Genomic DNA, 15,516 nt, shown 5'->3' with positions numbered 1-15,516 from the left:
GTGGCCACAGAGCAGCCGGATCAAGGTAAGGGGTCATCTTCTGGTCAGGGCTGAGTTGGGAGGAGGCCTCATTTGCAGCTGTGTGAACTTGCTTCTGCAGCAATAATCTTGGATCTAGTATATACCCCCAAGTCTCTTAACTAGAGTCAGCTGAACACCATCAGGAGTGGGGAGCAGAATGTCCTTCAATCAAGACCCCCACCTTCCCAACCAACGTCACCTCCGTCATTTCAGGGATTAGTTGCAGTTTCACCCAGGACTGGCTGCTTGATCCTGTTCGACAGCAGACACCCTATGAAAGCCAGTGTGCCTTATCACTTAGAGCGTAAGAGAAGGGTCTCAGAGACCCAGGTTCAAATTCCCCTCTTGCCGTGGAAGCCCACCGGATGATTCTATCCTACCTCACAGGGTTGCTGTGAGGCTAACCAGGAGCAGAAAAGAATGTTGCATGTTGCTTTGGTCCCTACTGAGGAGAAAGAGACGGTATAAAATGAAGTAAATAAATAATAACTACAGCACAAGATAAATAGGTGATAACCAGTAGGTTGGAGAAAGGCTGAGAAGGAGAGAATGAGGCAGGGAAAGGGGAGAGGATACGGGGGATGCCAAGAGGAGGAAAAGCGGAAAGAGTATTGGGGGGAGGGGGAAGTGAGGTGCCCCTCCAAGTCCTGGAGGACTCCCTACCGTGCAGGTTGTCCTGGCCCAGTGGCCGGCATCACACCAACCTTTGACACATTTAATGAAGCCCAAAGCTGCGGTGGCTCAAGTGGTTAAGACGCTGAACTGCAGGCTGTGGAAGGTCAGTAGTTCAGCAGTTCGAGACCCGGGTGCCACATGATGGAGTGAGCTCCGATCTCTAGTTCCAGCTCCTGCCAACCTAGCAGTTCGAAAGCAAGAAATTGCAAGTAGATAAATAGGTACCACTTCGGTGGGAAGGCAACAGCGTTCCGTGCGCCTTGGTGTTTAGTCATGCCAGCCACATGACCACAGAAACGCCTTCGGACAGCGCTGGCTCTTCGGCTTTGAAACGGAGATGAGCACCGCAACCCTAGAGTCAGACTCGACTGGCTTTCGAGCAAGGGCACCTTTACATAATGCATTAAAAACACCCACAAAGCACATTATTATAACTATTTATCATACGGCAGAGTCACACAGAGGAAGGATTATCATAATATGAAATACATAATCAAGTAGATACAATAATCAAGTAGATACAATATGCAGACCAACCGGGCAATCCCCTTAAATACAAATCTCTGAATTTTCAATCCACTCAGTCACAGCTGGGGAGAGTTCAAAGAGCCCACAAAGCACAGAAAACACAAAGTCTAATTTCCCTGATACAAACAATAATATCTTTACTGAGTTGTGACTCTTCCTTGGCTGAGTATTGTTTTCTCTGATCCATAAAGAAACACTTCATCTAAGGATGCCAACTGCCTGGAAGGGAAAAGTGTGCTGTCCCTTTAACAGAGGCATTAAGGGATGCTATTTATCTCTTCAGATACCCATTTCCACGCACATTAAGACTCTGGGAATAAGGTAGGATATTTTCCCCCCTTTGGACCTGTTACCAACTCTAATGCAGAGACCTCTCCAAAATAAAGTAAGGAGACAGAAAGAGAAATTTGTCTGTTGGTGCCATTAAAGCAGAGTCTCAATGAAGGAATCCAGGGGGGGGGGCTGAGGAGGAAGACATGGGGGGAGGACGCCTTGGCCCAGGGTTCAGTCCAGGTCCTTTCCAGCACATGCACAGGTGGTGGTGTTCAGAGCAGGAGGAGGGAATCCTCCTTCTTTTTCCTGGTTCTCGCTACTTGGATCAGGGAATTCGTGCCCCACAAGTTTCACCTGCCAACTCCATGGGTACTGGTCCATGTCCACAATACTGGTTATTGTGGGGGAGGGGGGGGTCTGGCCTCTTACAATTTACTGAGTTGTTGGGTTAAGGGACACAACCTTTCCCTTTCAACCCAAATTAATCCTACTCCCAGAATGCTTTGGGTTTCAAAGTGGTGAGACCCCCCAAAAGCTAACAGCAGGCTGGACTGGGGAGGGATTAGGGTTGAGAAATGCCTCTCTAGAACGGCTTGTCAGATAGAAGAAGAAGAAGAGATTGGATTTATACCCCGGCCTTCACTACCCAAAGGTGTCTCAGAGTGGCTTACAAACTCCTTTCCCTCCCCCTCCCCACAACAGACACCCTGTGAGGTAGGTGGGGCTGAGAGAGCTCTTGACAGAAACTGCTCTTTTTCAAGAACAGCTCTCATCAGAACTACGGCTTGCCCAAGGTCATCCGGCCAGGTGCATGTGGAGGAGTGGGGAATCAATCCCGGTTCTCCCAGATTAGAGTCCGCGCACTTAACCACTACACCAAACTGGATCCTAAAAATAAAATGTTTCTGGTGCCGTCTGGTCACACTATGGTTATACCAGTAGGAGAGAGGCTGTAGATATCTGTTACCCTCTCAACTTGTCCACTCCTTCATGCAATTTCGGAAAGGAACTGTTTTTGCCACTTTTTGAGCATGTCAGAGTTAGAATGGCAGATAACTTGAAGTAGCAAGTTTCACAGAGGAGGGGAAACAAAAAAAAAGGCCTTTGTTTGTGTCAGTACGTTCTCAGCCATTCTGAACCTCCAGAGCGTTTGAAGAACCTGAACAGAACCAGCTATAGAAATGTTTCACCCTTCTATGCATTCTCTGAAGAACCTGAAGATCAGATCTGTGCCTGAAGCTCTTGCCACACAGTGAGCATTGAGAAGGTTCTTTCCCTGAGAGAGCTCCTCGATGCTAAAGGAGAGATCAGCTGCTCCTTCATCCAGCAGAGCCCTTTGCCATTCCTTGCTTTCTTCCCTGAGGAATCCTTCTGAGGTTCTGAACGTGGCTAAAACTGTTTCCACACTCTGAATATTTATAACATTTCTGTGCAGATTCAAGCTTCTTACAGCAGTTTATATCTTTTCAATGCTTTGTATAGTCTGTGGTTTTCTTTTAGGTGTGAAATAGGAGAAAAGCTCTTTTCACAGCCAAGGAGTTACATCGTTTCTCCTCATTGTGGGTTCCTTGTTGCAGCTGAAGATGGCCACTACGACTAAATCTCTTTCCACAGTTTGAGCATTCAAAAGCTTTCTCCCATGTGGCTTCTTCAATGCAGTTGAAGATTGCCACTGTTACTGAATTTCTTTTCACACTCTGAGTTGTCAAAAGGTTTCTCCGCTCTGTGAGTTCTTTGATGCAGTTGAAGACTGCCACTGGTACTGAATCTCTTTTCACATTGTGAGCATTCAAAAGCTTTCTCTCCTGTGTGGGTTCTTCGATGCAGGTGAAGACTGCTACTTCGACTAAATCTCTTTCCACACTCTGAGCATTCAAATGGTTTCTCCCCCGTGTGGGTTCTTTGGTGCTTTCGAAGACTACCACTATAATTGAATGTCTTTCCACACTCTGAGCACTGAAAAGGTTTCTCCCCTGTGTGGGTTCTCTGATGCTGTTGAAGATTGCCATTTCGACTGAATCTCTTTCCACACTCTGAGCATTGAAAAGGCTTCTCCCCGGTGTGGGTTCTTTGGTGGTCCTGAAGACTGCAACGGTGATTGAATTTCTTTCCACACTCTGAGCATTCAAACGGTTTCTCCCCTGTGTGGGTTCTTTGGTGCGTCTGAAGTCTGCTACTGGTACTGAATCTTCTTCTACACTCTGAGCATTCAAAAGGTTTTTCCCCTGTGTGGGTTCTTCGGTGCTTCTGAAGACTGCTACCTGTAATGAATCTCTTTCCGCACTCTGAGCATTCAAAAGGTTTCTCCCCTGTGTGGGTTCTCTGATGTTGTTGAAGAGTGCCCCTCTGACTGAATCTCTTTCCACACTCTGAGCATTCAAAATCTTTCTCCCCTGTGTGGGTTCTCTGATGTTGTTGAAGAGTGCCCCTCTGACTGAATCTCTTTCCACACTCTGAGCATTCAAAATCTTTCTCCCCTGTGTGGGTTCTCTGATGTTGTTGAAGAGTGCCCCTCTGACTGAATCTCTTTCCACACTCTGAACATTCAAAAGGTTTCTCCCCTATGTGGGTTCTTTGGTGTTTCTGAAGACTACCACTATCATTGAATCTCTTTCCACACTCTGAGCATTCAAAATCTTTCTCCCCTGTGTGGGTTCTCTGATGCTGTAGAAGATTAGAACTCTGACTGAATCTCTTTCCACACTCTGAGCATTCAAAAGGTTTTTCCCCTGTGTGGGTTCTTTGGTGCTTCCGAAGATTACCACGATGACTGAATCTCTTTCCGCACTCTGAGCATTCAAAAGGTTTCTCAACTCTGTGTATTCTTTGGTGTATGTAGAGCTGTGATCTATTTCTGAAGTACTTTTCACACCAAATGGATTTACTTGCCTTCATTATCCTGTGCTTTGGAATATGTACATTACGCTGTCTTCCATCCCTCTTCTCAGCCATATGATCGACTTTTTGTCTCATCGGTCCACCTCGATTCCTGATGTTTTCTTTCAGGTCTTCATTTTTAACTTTATCTGGCATTTGATGATGAAGTTCCTCAGCCAGATCATCCTCTGCATGAAAAAAAAATGAGAGATCCTGTTAGCCCCTGGGAGGGTTGGTGAGGTCCAAGGACATGTATGTGATTTCAGTAGATAAGGTCTGACAGCTCTTTGGCCTCATCCATTTGGCTAATCTTAGCCACCCCTCCACCTTTCCCTCCTCACCCCCTCAAGTGCCACAGGTGAGCTCTTGCCCACAAGGTCCTTCTGAGTCTTTTTCAGGCCCTCCCTCCTTCCCCAGCAGGCTGTATGACTGTACGAAAGATGCCCAGAAGTGAATTAGAAATTCCCCATTGCACTTCCTTGCCTTTTCCCGTGACATAACCGTGAAGGATACTCACTCTCAACCATCTCATTTGGGAAGGAAAAATGCTCTTGGGATCCTCTTGGGGAAATCTTCAGCCTTTCTTTAGACGCAAGGCTGTTGTCTATCTCCACCGTAGTCTCTCTTACACTCCTGCCTTCATTCGCAGACAGAGAAAGAGAGAGAAAGTTAGGTCAGGCATTAATGACGGAACTATTTCAAAGGCTGGGATTTGGACTGAGATTAATGACAGTGCTGCGCCTTATATGGTCCAAATCATCGGCCAGAATTAGGGAACTGTTACAACTCGCCTTTCTTTCATCCCTCGTGAGGAACACGTCAAGGCTGTCCTGTATCTCCTCTGATTTTTGTGATGGCACTTGAACCACTGACAGAAAATCTCCGCAAGGCAAAAGACTTCTTGGGACCCATCATCAATGGTACAGAACATGAAATGACAGTGTACACAGATGATCTCACGTTATATGTGTCCAACCCTCAAAAATCCTTACCAGCCATCTGCAAAATCTTGGAGGAATTTGAGAAAGTCTCAGGTCTCTGTGTCAACACACACAAATCAGAAATCTATCCTACATCTATAACTCCAGCTGTAAGAAAAGATCTAACCAAAGCGTTTCAATTTTCATGAAGACATTTGGGAGTACAGATACCACTTGACCTCAAAAACCTAATATCATGTAATTTCCACAAACTACATAAAGACACTCAAAAGCGATTACAGGAATGGAACGCTCTCACGCTTACGCTACCGGACAGGCTACATCTAATCCAAAGTTTTATTTCCCGCCAGTTTCCTCTTTCTCTTCAGGGCCCTACCCATCAAAATTCCTGAAACCAATCTTAAAGCATGGCAAGATTCTCTGACTACATTCATCTGGGCATTCAAAAAATCGAGACTTGACCGTCGAATCATGTCTCGCCCTGCACACAAGGGCAGTCTCAACCTTCCAAATCTAAAAAGTTACTACCAAGTGGCTGCCATTTCAAATGCGATACACGTGACGGAAAATGCAACCACAACCAACTGGATGTCCATAGAACAAGGTTACACTGCACCGCTTACACTACACAAAGCCATCTGGAGCCCCAGCAAATAGCACCCCACACAAGCCGCAGATAACCCATACTTGACACACACTCAACAAATTTGGGATGAGCAGAGAAAACACTTTTTACCAGATATCTCACCCCTTTCTCCTTTTACTCACCAAGAATGGTTCCCCCCAGGTCAAGAATTGGGCGCATTTCAAGACTGGTGACAGCGGGCTATAATTGCCTCCAAGATCTGGTTCTACGAGGAAAGATATTGCAGAAGACACAATTCGAGGACATAATTGATAAACCAATCTCCTGGCTCCGTTACTACCAACTGGGAAGCCTTATAGGTCGTTTGGCAGACGCTGGCATCTTTAACAAACCTAAATCACCTATTGAAATACTTAATAGAAACTCACTCAGAATACTCAAAACATCTGCTTTCAAAAATATACAAAATCCTCATAGACATCTGTAGTACATCAAAACAATTATCAAACTGTGTAGCAAAAAGATCTTGGGACACAACTGACGGAACAGCAATGGTCTTCCATTTGGTCCACCATAGCAAACAGATCCAGAGTCTTCAAAAGCCGATTTCAATACTTTAAACTGGTCTCGCGATGGTACTATACCCCAGGCCAATTACATCACATGAATAAATCTTACCACTATGCTGGAAGAAATGTGGAGCGGTGAGCGATTACATGCATTGCTGGTGGAGTTGTCCCCACATCCAACAGTTCTGGAAGACTGCTGTTGATGAGATAACAATGATAACCTCGCAAACGCTCCAGATGACCCCAGAAAGCATACTTCTTCACCACAGAGACTCAATCAAAGGTGAAGATCCCCTCCAACGTTTAACATCACATATGCTCACAGCAGCCTCACTCACCATAGCAGCCGTCTGGAAATCAGACAAACCACCAACAATGGAGGAATGGAGAAACAAAATATGGGAATTCTTCATCATGGACAAAATAACCAATGTATTAGACACCTCTAGAACATCATCGTGCACAGCACAGTCCAGATTCGTAAACACCTGGTTCCCATACTTACAATTCATGGCAGAAAACTATCTCCTGCCACAAAATCCTAACTTTGCATCGTGGCTTCACCTTTAACTAAGCTATACTCCTGAATCTTTGACAACACAGCATACTAACTAACCCCAGATGTCCAAAATCATGCTCGTATACATGCACATGTCAGTATACAGTACTCTCAGGCAACTCACAAATGATACATCCTTGTAACAAATTCTCTACCACAGGTTATGCTGAACCAGAATTCCAGTTATCCATCATAATTGCACTATTAACCCTTCTGTTCTGAAGTTCATGTAATCCTATTTGTTTTGTTATTCTGAAACATTGTATGTTGTTTAGTTGTTGATATTCAATTGTTTGCACTCAATTTCAAATAAAATTATAAAGAAACTTTTAAAAAATAGTGTTGTAGTGCACTCACGGTAGAGCTGGTTTCCGAATAAATTTAGTAAAAGGTTGTTGCCATATCTTTAAAAATGTTTTGGGGATTGTTATGGGAATAGTATGAAATAAAAATAGGAATTTTGGAAAGGTAAAAGTTTTGACTATCTGTATTCTTTCAAAACAGGGTGATAAAGCGACACTCCAATGGAAAGGTAGGTCATTAATAAGTTTGTTTAGTGGTAAAAAATTATATTTAAATAAGTCAGACAATTGCAATGGAATATGGATTCCTAGGTACTGCCATGTTTTCAACACCCAGGAAAAATTGAAATGGCTCTTTATATACTTCCTTTGTGAGTCTGTTAAATTAATAGGATAGAGCAACTTTTTTGAAGGGTTGACTCTAAGACCAGAAATCATACCAAAGGAGTTTAACAATGCTTCCAGAGCAGGTAAGGTTTGGTTAGGCTGAGTAACAAAAACTGCTATGTCGTCAGCAAATAAACTAATTTTAATTTGCTGTCTCCCCAGTTGAATGCCAGAAATCTGTGGATGAATACAAATAGCTTGAGCTAAAGGCTCGATAGCAAAGGCAAAAAGTACAGGGGAGATTGGGCACTCCTATCTCGTGCCCCGGGATAATTGAAAGATCCATTAATACTGAGATAGGCGTTGGGTGAATGGTAAAGAGTGTGTATTGCTCTCCTAAAATTAGGACCAAAGTCCATATTTTCCAAGACTGATTCCAGGTACCTCGGTTCAGCTTTATCAAAGGCTTTTTCACTATCAAGAGAGAAAATAAATGAGGATTCTATTTGCTAATGTTGACAATACTGGATAAGATCTAGTGCTTTCCAGGTATTATCGGAAATATCTCTATTTGGAATAAATCCCGTCAGATCCGGATGTATCAGAGAGTCTATGAATTTGTTTAGCCCAGCTGCTAGGGTGGCCGTAAAAATTTTATAATCAGTATTGAGTAAAGAAATAGGCCTATATGCGCTCAAGTCAGCAGGGTCTCTATCTTTCTTGGGTATAACTATTAATTTAGCCTGCCTCCACGTAGGGGGCATAATCCCTTCAGACATAATTTGATTATATATAGTAGCCAAGTGACCAGCCAGGAGAGAGCTAAATTTTTTATAGAATTCAGCTGTAAAGCCGTCACTTCCTGGCGATTTATTGGTTTTAAGTCTTTTAATGGTATCTTGAGTCTCTTGAGCAGAGATAGGAGTGTCCAACAGATCCTTATTTTTAGGAGTAAGGTATTTTTGTAAGAGATGGCTAGAGAGAAAGTCCTTAATGTCTTGATGATTGGGTTCTTCTGACCTATATATATTCCGATAATAATGAAGAAAGGAATCTAAGATATCTTTGTCGCTTGTAGGAAGCAGCCCTGTTTATCTCATATTGAGTTAATATTGTTATCAGCCCGTTTCTTTTTAAGTTTCCAAGCAAGAAGTTTGATCGAGTGAGCCTTTTAGCCAGTAGCGTTGCTTAAGAAAGAGAATACTTTTTTGGATTTGTGATACTTCTAAAGAATCAAATCAACTTTTTATATGTCTGTTTACGGCCAAATTGTTTGTATTTGACTTCTAAGGTTTTGATTTTGTCCATTAAACCACGCTTTATTTGATCCTCTCTTTTTTTACAGGAGGAAGCCAGAGCAATCAGCTTGCCTCTAAGGACGGCTTTAAAAGCGTCCCCTGTCAGGTGTTAGGACACCCCACAAGATTAGTTGAATTGAAAATATTCTGTGATACTTGACTACTACCTTTAATGGAAGTGACACACATCCTGACATATGGGATATTTGCTACCAGAGTAACATGGAGAATTTGCACAGCTACTATCTATGGCCCACTATACAAATTTGTAGCAAATGCAAATCATATAAGAAAGCAACACCTGGACAGATATATACAAATTTCTTTATGCATGTATTTCTGGATGTGTGTCATTGTAAGATAAAGAATATTGACCACTGAGGAAGGACCGTAAGGGCTGAAACGCATATGGCCCTTAGGTCAAGAAGAAGAAGAAGAGATTGGATTTATACCCCGCGCCCTTCATTACCCAAAGGTGTCTCAGAGCGGCTTACAAACTCCTTTTCCTCCCCCTCCCCACAACAGACACCCTGTGAGGTAGGTGGGGCTGAGAGAGCTCTAACAGAAACTGCTCTTTTTCAAGGACCGCTCTTATCAGAACTATGGCTTGCCCAATGTCATCCAGCCAGGTGTAAGTGGAGGAGTGGGGAATCAAACCCGTTCTCCCAATTAACCACTACACCAAACTGGCTCTCAAAAGTTGTACCCATCAATGAGATATGTATAACAAGCAGCTTTCAATGTTATAAGCTTTTAGAGTCTATTTAGACTATTTCTTTTAACCTTATGAATGTTTTAATCATGTGTACACCCTAATAAATATTTGTATTTTTAAATATAATTTATTTGTTAGCTTGACCCTCCTAGATCACAGCTACATTTTGGGTTGAGTTCCCCCCACCCCATTTTTCTTCTTCACTTTTTCCTACCTCTTCTGTTACTGATGACAGTAATAAAAGATTATCATCTAACTCCCAATTATAGTCTCATGTGGTTGTTTCTTCATCATACCTGCTACATTCCACCCATGAGTGATCAGTACAGAGGCGGGTGCCAATGTCTGCTGAAAGAAAAGCTAATGGAGTTAGAAACCAAAATATAATCAATTTGGTTAGATATTTGGGATATATCTATAATAAGTGTACTCTTTTTCAGTGGTGTGTCTAGCTCTCCAGATACCACAAAAGTTGTACTGATGAAAGAGTGCTTGAAGCTGTGTAGGAGAGGTGTTTGTATTTTTAAACCACGAAGCCAGTTTGGTGCAAGGGTGGGACCCATCTAATATTGAATCAGCTGTGAAGTTGAAATCCCCTCCTAGTACAAAGGGCCCCTCACTAAAGGAGTCCAGCTTGTTAAAGGTTTCCTTAAGGAAAGCAATCTGCCCATTGCTGGGAGCGTAGATTGAGGCCAAAGTTGGAGGCTTTCCGTCAACAACTCCTTTTAAAAATAAAAACCTGCCTTGTGGGTCTTTTTCAGTTTCTTTCTTTGGTGTATCTAGAGGTTTTGCTAATCAGGATGGCTACTCCTCTAGCTTTTGAGATCCCTGGAGCTAAGAATTGTAGAGGAAAATTCTGTGAGTTAAAAATTATAGATTGTTTACTATTACAGTAAATATATTGAAGAAAGATTATATTAGGTCTCTGAGAAATTAAAGCAGCTGCAATTCCCTTTCTTTTGATAATATTATTCAAGCCCCTGCAATTAAGGAAGATAAACTTCCTTGAAGAATGTTGTGTCATGGGGGGAAATATTTAAATGGCAAGATAAGGCATAAATATAACAGTATGAATTCATCAAGACAAGAAAATTGATTGGAGGTGAAGTAACAATTCATGGTACGATGCAAACAAGTCTCAACAATATTTAAAACTATTAACTTTAAAACTGGACAAGTGATATACACAGAACTTTCCGTTTTTAAAAAGCTTATAAGCATAAGAGCTAAAAAGAATGCAAAATTCCAACAGGTGCCAAAAAGTGTTAAGAACGGTCTTATCTTAAGAGAGACATATATTATAAAGCTTAAAGTTAACCTGGAGAGGACCTGTGTTGTCTCAAAATCAGGTTCAAAAATATTGGAACTAATCACAAAATTAAAAGCAAAAAGGTTTGTTAAAAAGAGTAACTCCACAACCAGTGGATCAAACTAAAACTGTGCAGTACTAATAAACATGTTCTGCAATCCCTTTTATATAGGGAATTGGCTTGTAGAGCCATTGTTATCCTGAATTGAAATGGAAATAGAAAAAGGAGCCAGCAAGAACTAAAACAAACCCCTTCCATCCCCCTTTATTTTGACGAAGATGCAAAAAATAAGGAAACATTAGCCCATTAACCCAGCAATAATATAAAGTTTAAATAGTAAATGCCAAACAGTAATAACCCAGCAAAGAGGCATACTGATGAAACAAACTTTGTTTGCCTATGTGGTCTACTTATCTCAATTTAAAACAGGTGCATAGCAAACAAAAGAAATAATGGAATGAGAAGGTATTTAACAAAGCAGAACATTGAGGTCCGTACTCTCATTCTTTAGAAGAAGAAGAAGAGAAGAGATTGGATTTATACCCCACCCTTCACCACCCAAAGGTGTCTCAGAGTGGCTTACAAACTCCTTTCCCTTCCCCTCCCCAGAACAGACACCCTGTGAGGTAGGTGGGGCTGAGAGAGCTCTTGACAGAAACTGCTCTTTTTCAAGAACAGCTCTTATCAGAACTATGGCTTGCCCAAGGTCATCCAGCCAGGTGCAAGTGGAGGAGTGGGGAATCAAACCTGGTTCTCCCAGATTAGACCCCACGCACTTAACCACTACACCAAACTGGCTTTAACAGCTTTACGCCACGTAACCATTTTTACGCGCACTTAACCACTACACCAAATTGGCTTTAACAGCTTTATGCCAATGACTGGAGGAAAACGGGTTTCTTCTTTGGTCATCCTTTGGAGTAGGTAGTTGAGGTGGGTCCACATTCAAGTCTTTTAGGAGCTATAACCCAGAGTCTATATCCAAGGCGTGGTATAGTTGACCACGATGTGTCACTTTAATAAAAAAGACCGCCACCCATTTATGTTTTATCTTGCCAGAGATGAGAGTTGAAGCGATTGGCTTCAGTGCTTTACGCTTCATAAGACTCTCAGATGAAAGATCTTGAAGGACTAGGATTTGGCTGTCCTGGAAGGGTAGGCAACCATTAGTCCGCGCTTGAGCCAAGATGGAGGACTTTGTGCGAGAACAAGTAAGCTTCGCAATAATGTCTCTGGGGAAAGTGCACTGATAAACCCAGTCGATTAAAGGGGCAATTTCTTCCTCTAGATTTCAAATAGAAGTGAGCCATGTGGCTAAAAACGAGCGCAAGTCAGCATTCCCCTCTGCTTGCTTGGGGAAGCCCCTAAATTTTAAATTGTTCAAGTGAAGATGATTTTCGAATGATGCATTTGGAGGCCCATTCTTCCCGTTTGTATAAATAGCGCACATCCTCTTGGACTGCAATTCCCACCTCAAGTGCAGTATCTGCGGTTTGAGTCACTTTTTCAAGGGACCGCTTAAGGCCTGTAAGTTGAGAGCTGATCGGTTGAAGCAACTCCGTGAGGGTAGTTGCCATCTTGCACTCTAGATTTTGCAAAGAAGCAACAAATTCTTAGCGCGGTACAAGAAGCCCCTCTCCTGCCGGGTTTGCTTCATCAGCTGCCATTTTACTTGGCTGAGACATGTGATCGCCAGGGGAAGATTGAGAATGTTGAGAAACTGATGTGGAAAAACCTTCAAAACTGATTTCAAAGGAGGTGGAGGGTGTTTGCCTCTATTGCCGGATGATTCTCCCATTATGTAAAATAAGGATGGGCTGGGTTTAAGGGCCAATTCTGATAGATTAGGGGAGTGCTACACAGGAGGTTCCTCGTTCAGGTTCCATACCCTGATTTATTTTCATGGAAGGAAGGTGAGATATGAACTTTTTAATTAATGGGAGAACTTGCCCTCCAGGACTTGCCTGTCTAATCTCCTTTTGGAGGTATCAGAGTTAGTGGACAGTGAGTGCTGCAACAGTGAGTGCTGTTTGTTGTGTGTAGAACCATTTGTTTTTACCTGACCTGAACTCTTTACCCGTCAGATTCACGGCGTGCCCCAAGTGCACCCAGGAACACTGGGTCCTTACCAAAGGAGAGGGGATCTTGGGCACGCTCCATGGCCTGCGCCCCCTGCCCTTGCTCCAAGGAAGCTCCTTCTGCCTCAGGGATTGTAGCTTCCCTCTTCAGGGATGGTCCCCACATCTGAAACTGCAGCGAGGTAGATGGGTAAGAGATGGAATGGAAAAGAGACCAAGGAATGGATCCTGCCCCACTCCCAGACTCTGCACCCTTCCATTCTCTCGTAGAAGACGCTGCTGAAAGAGGCCATGAAATCTCCCACTTGGATGATCAAAACTTGGGCAATTATCTGGCAGGGAAACTTAAGGATAAGGCCCAATATCATTGCTTGAATTAGACATACTTGGAGGAAACCCCCTCACCTGTTCTGCCTGCCTCTTCTCCTCTGCCTGACTCAGGAGGAAAACTTTGGCCAGGGCCACCATCTGGGAACTGGTCTCCGGCCGACATCCTCTGACCCTGCACTGGGTTAGGCCAGAAGCCCCTGTGCTCCCACCACCATAGGAGGGAGGGGGTTATATGGAGATGTTTATACCCCACTTTTCTCTGCCTTAAGGTGTCTCAATGCAGCTTACAATCCCCTTCCTTTACCCTCCACAAAACAGGCACCTTGTCAGGTAGGTGGGGCTGAGTTTTGGGAGAACCGGGACTGGACCAAGGTCACCCAGCAGCTTCATGTGTAGGAGGAGTGGGGAATCAAACCCGGATCTCCAGTTTAGAGTCTGTCAGTCTTCACCATGATACCATGTTTGTATGTGGGAGGGGGATGCAGAGTTCAGCAGCTGTGGATTTCCTGCCACAGAGCATTTCTCCCCTGCTCTGATCAAGCGGATTCCACTTTGACCTGTATCTCTGCCCCTCCCACCTTCTAGCTGGAAGAAATCAGGGCACAGGGATCTTGAATCTCAGAATTTCAAAGGGTGATCACCTGGCGACCCCCTAGTGTGGCTTGGACATTCAGAGAGGCAGCTTGGGGTTTTTCCAGTGAAAGATCCGCCTCCGGAGGTACCAGAGAATACACAAGCTGCGAGCCTCGTGGCAGGGAGGGAGGGGATGGATCCGTTCTCCCCTACAATAGGTGAGGTGCCATAAAATTGAAGGCGGGCAAATGTTGCCCCCATTTTGAAGAAGGGGGGAAAGGTGGATCCAGGTAACTACCGATCCGTCAGCTTGACACCTATACCTGGGAAAGATTTAGAACAAATAATCAGACAGTCCTTGAGCAATTAGAAAGGATGGCTGAGATTATTAAGAGCCAGCATGGGTTTCTCCAGAACGAGTCATGTCAGACTAACCTTATCTCTCTTTTTAAAAAAAGTTACAACCATGCTGGATCAGGGGAAGGCTGTAGACATAGTTTATCTCGATTTCAGTAAGGCTCTTGATAAGAGTTCCACATTATATTCTTGTTGACCACTTCGTAAGATGTGGTTTAGATCCTATGACTGTTAGGTGGATCTGTAACTGCTTGACAGATCACACCCAAAGGGTGCTTGTGAGTGGTTTTCAAGGCAAGCGGCGTTATAGGAGGTGGTTCGCTTAGCTTTAGAGACCTGACAAGATCAGGCTCGACTGGGCCGTCGAGGCCATGGCAGAGACAACCAGAGGTGATTGGCCATGGCCTGCCTCTGGGTAGCGACTCCGGACTTCCTTGCTTGCCTACCCACCAAGTCCTAACCGGGGCTGACCCTGCTTAGCTGCTGAGATGTAGCGAGATCAAGCTAGCCGGGAGAGGTGGCCCCAGGTATGGTTTCCAACCTCCAGGATGGGCCTGGAGACTCCCAGAACTTCAACTCTCCTCCAAACTGGAGAGATCAGCTCCCCTGGAGAAAATGCCTGCTCCAGAGAGAGTGGACCGGGTGGCCTCTCAAGCCCTGCAGGGGCCCCTCCCCTCCCCAGGCTCCGCCCTCCCCGCGTCTCCAGGACTCCCCCAGCCCCGGAGCTGGCAACCCTGGTCCTCAGGCCAGCTGCCCTCTCTCTCAGCCACCTGGAGACGAGAAGGCCGACCGACCTTCACACAGGGGTCGCTCTCATGGTGACAGGCCTCCACAGGCCCTCAGAGCCACCGGACAGGAATGGCCACCACTTGACCAACTGTGCTGGACTCACACACCCTCCCATACACACCCCAGTCCCATCCATCGCCACCAGTACTGACCCTCTCGCCATGCGCTCCACTCCCCGACACGTGGTCGATCCGGGCCAGACTTCCGTGTGTGTGTGTGGGGGGGGGGAGGCTCGTTCCTGGGGGGGAGGAGGGGGCAAGAGGCGCCGGCAGCGTTGGGTCTTCTGCCTCTTGCCTGGTTTCTGGGCATTTTCCCGTGCCTCGTGTGTCTGGGGGGTCTCGCTGCCCCCTTAGCCCTGCATTTCCCGTTTGGCTTTCCCTCCCTCTAGGAAGGCAGGGAGGTCCCCCC

The 15,516-nt window shown here is 44.6% G+C and overlaps 1 pseudogene; it reads right to left on the bottom strand.

Moving 5' to 3' along the window:
* Nucleotides 1-3,279: 3,279 nt before the first annotated feature.
* LOC107118644 overlaps nt 3,280-15,516 on the bottom strand; it is a 40,516-nt pseudogene continuing 28,279 nt past the window's right edge.

The sequence above is a fragment of the Gekko japonicus genome, unplaced genomic scaffold, assembly GCF_001447785.1.
Source record: "Gekko japonicus isolate JY-2015 unplaced genomic scaffold, Gekko_japonicus_V1.1 scaffold3786, whole genome shotgun sequence".
Lineage (NCBI taxonomy): Eukaryota > Metazoa > Chordata > Lepidosauria > Squamata > Gekkonidae > Gekko > Gekko japonicus.
This window is presented reverse-complemented; position numbering and strand designations above follow the sequence as displayed.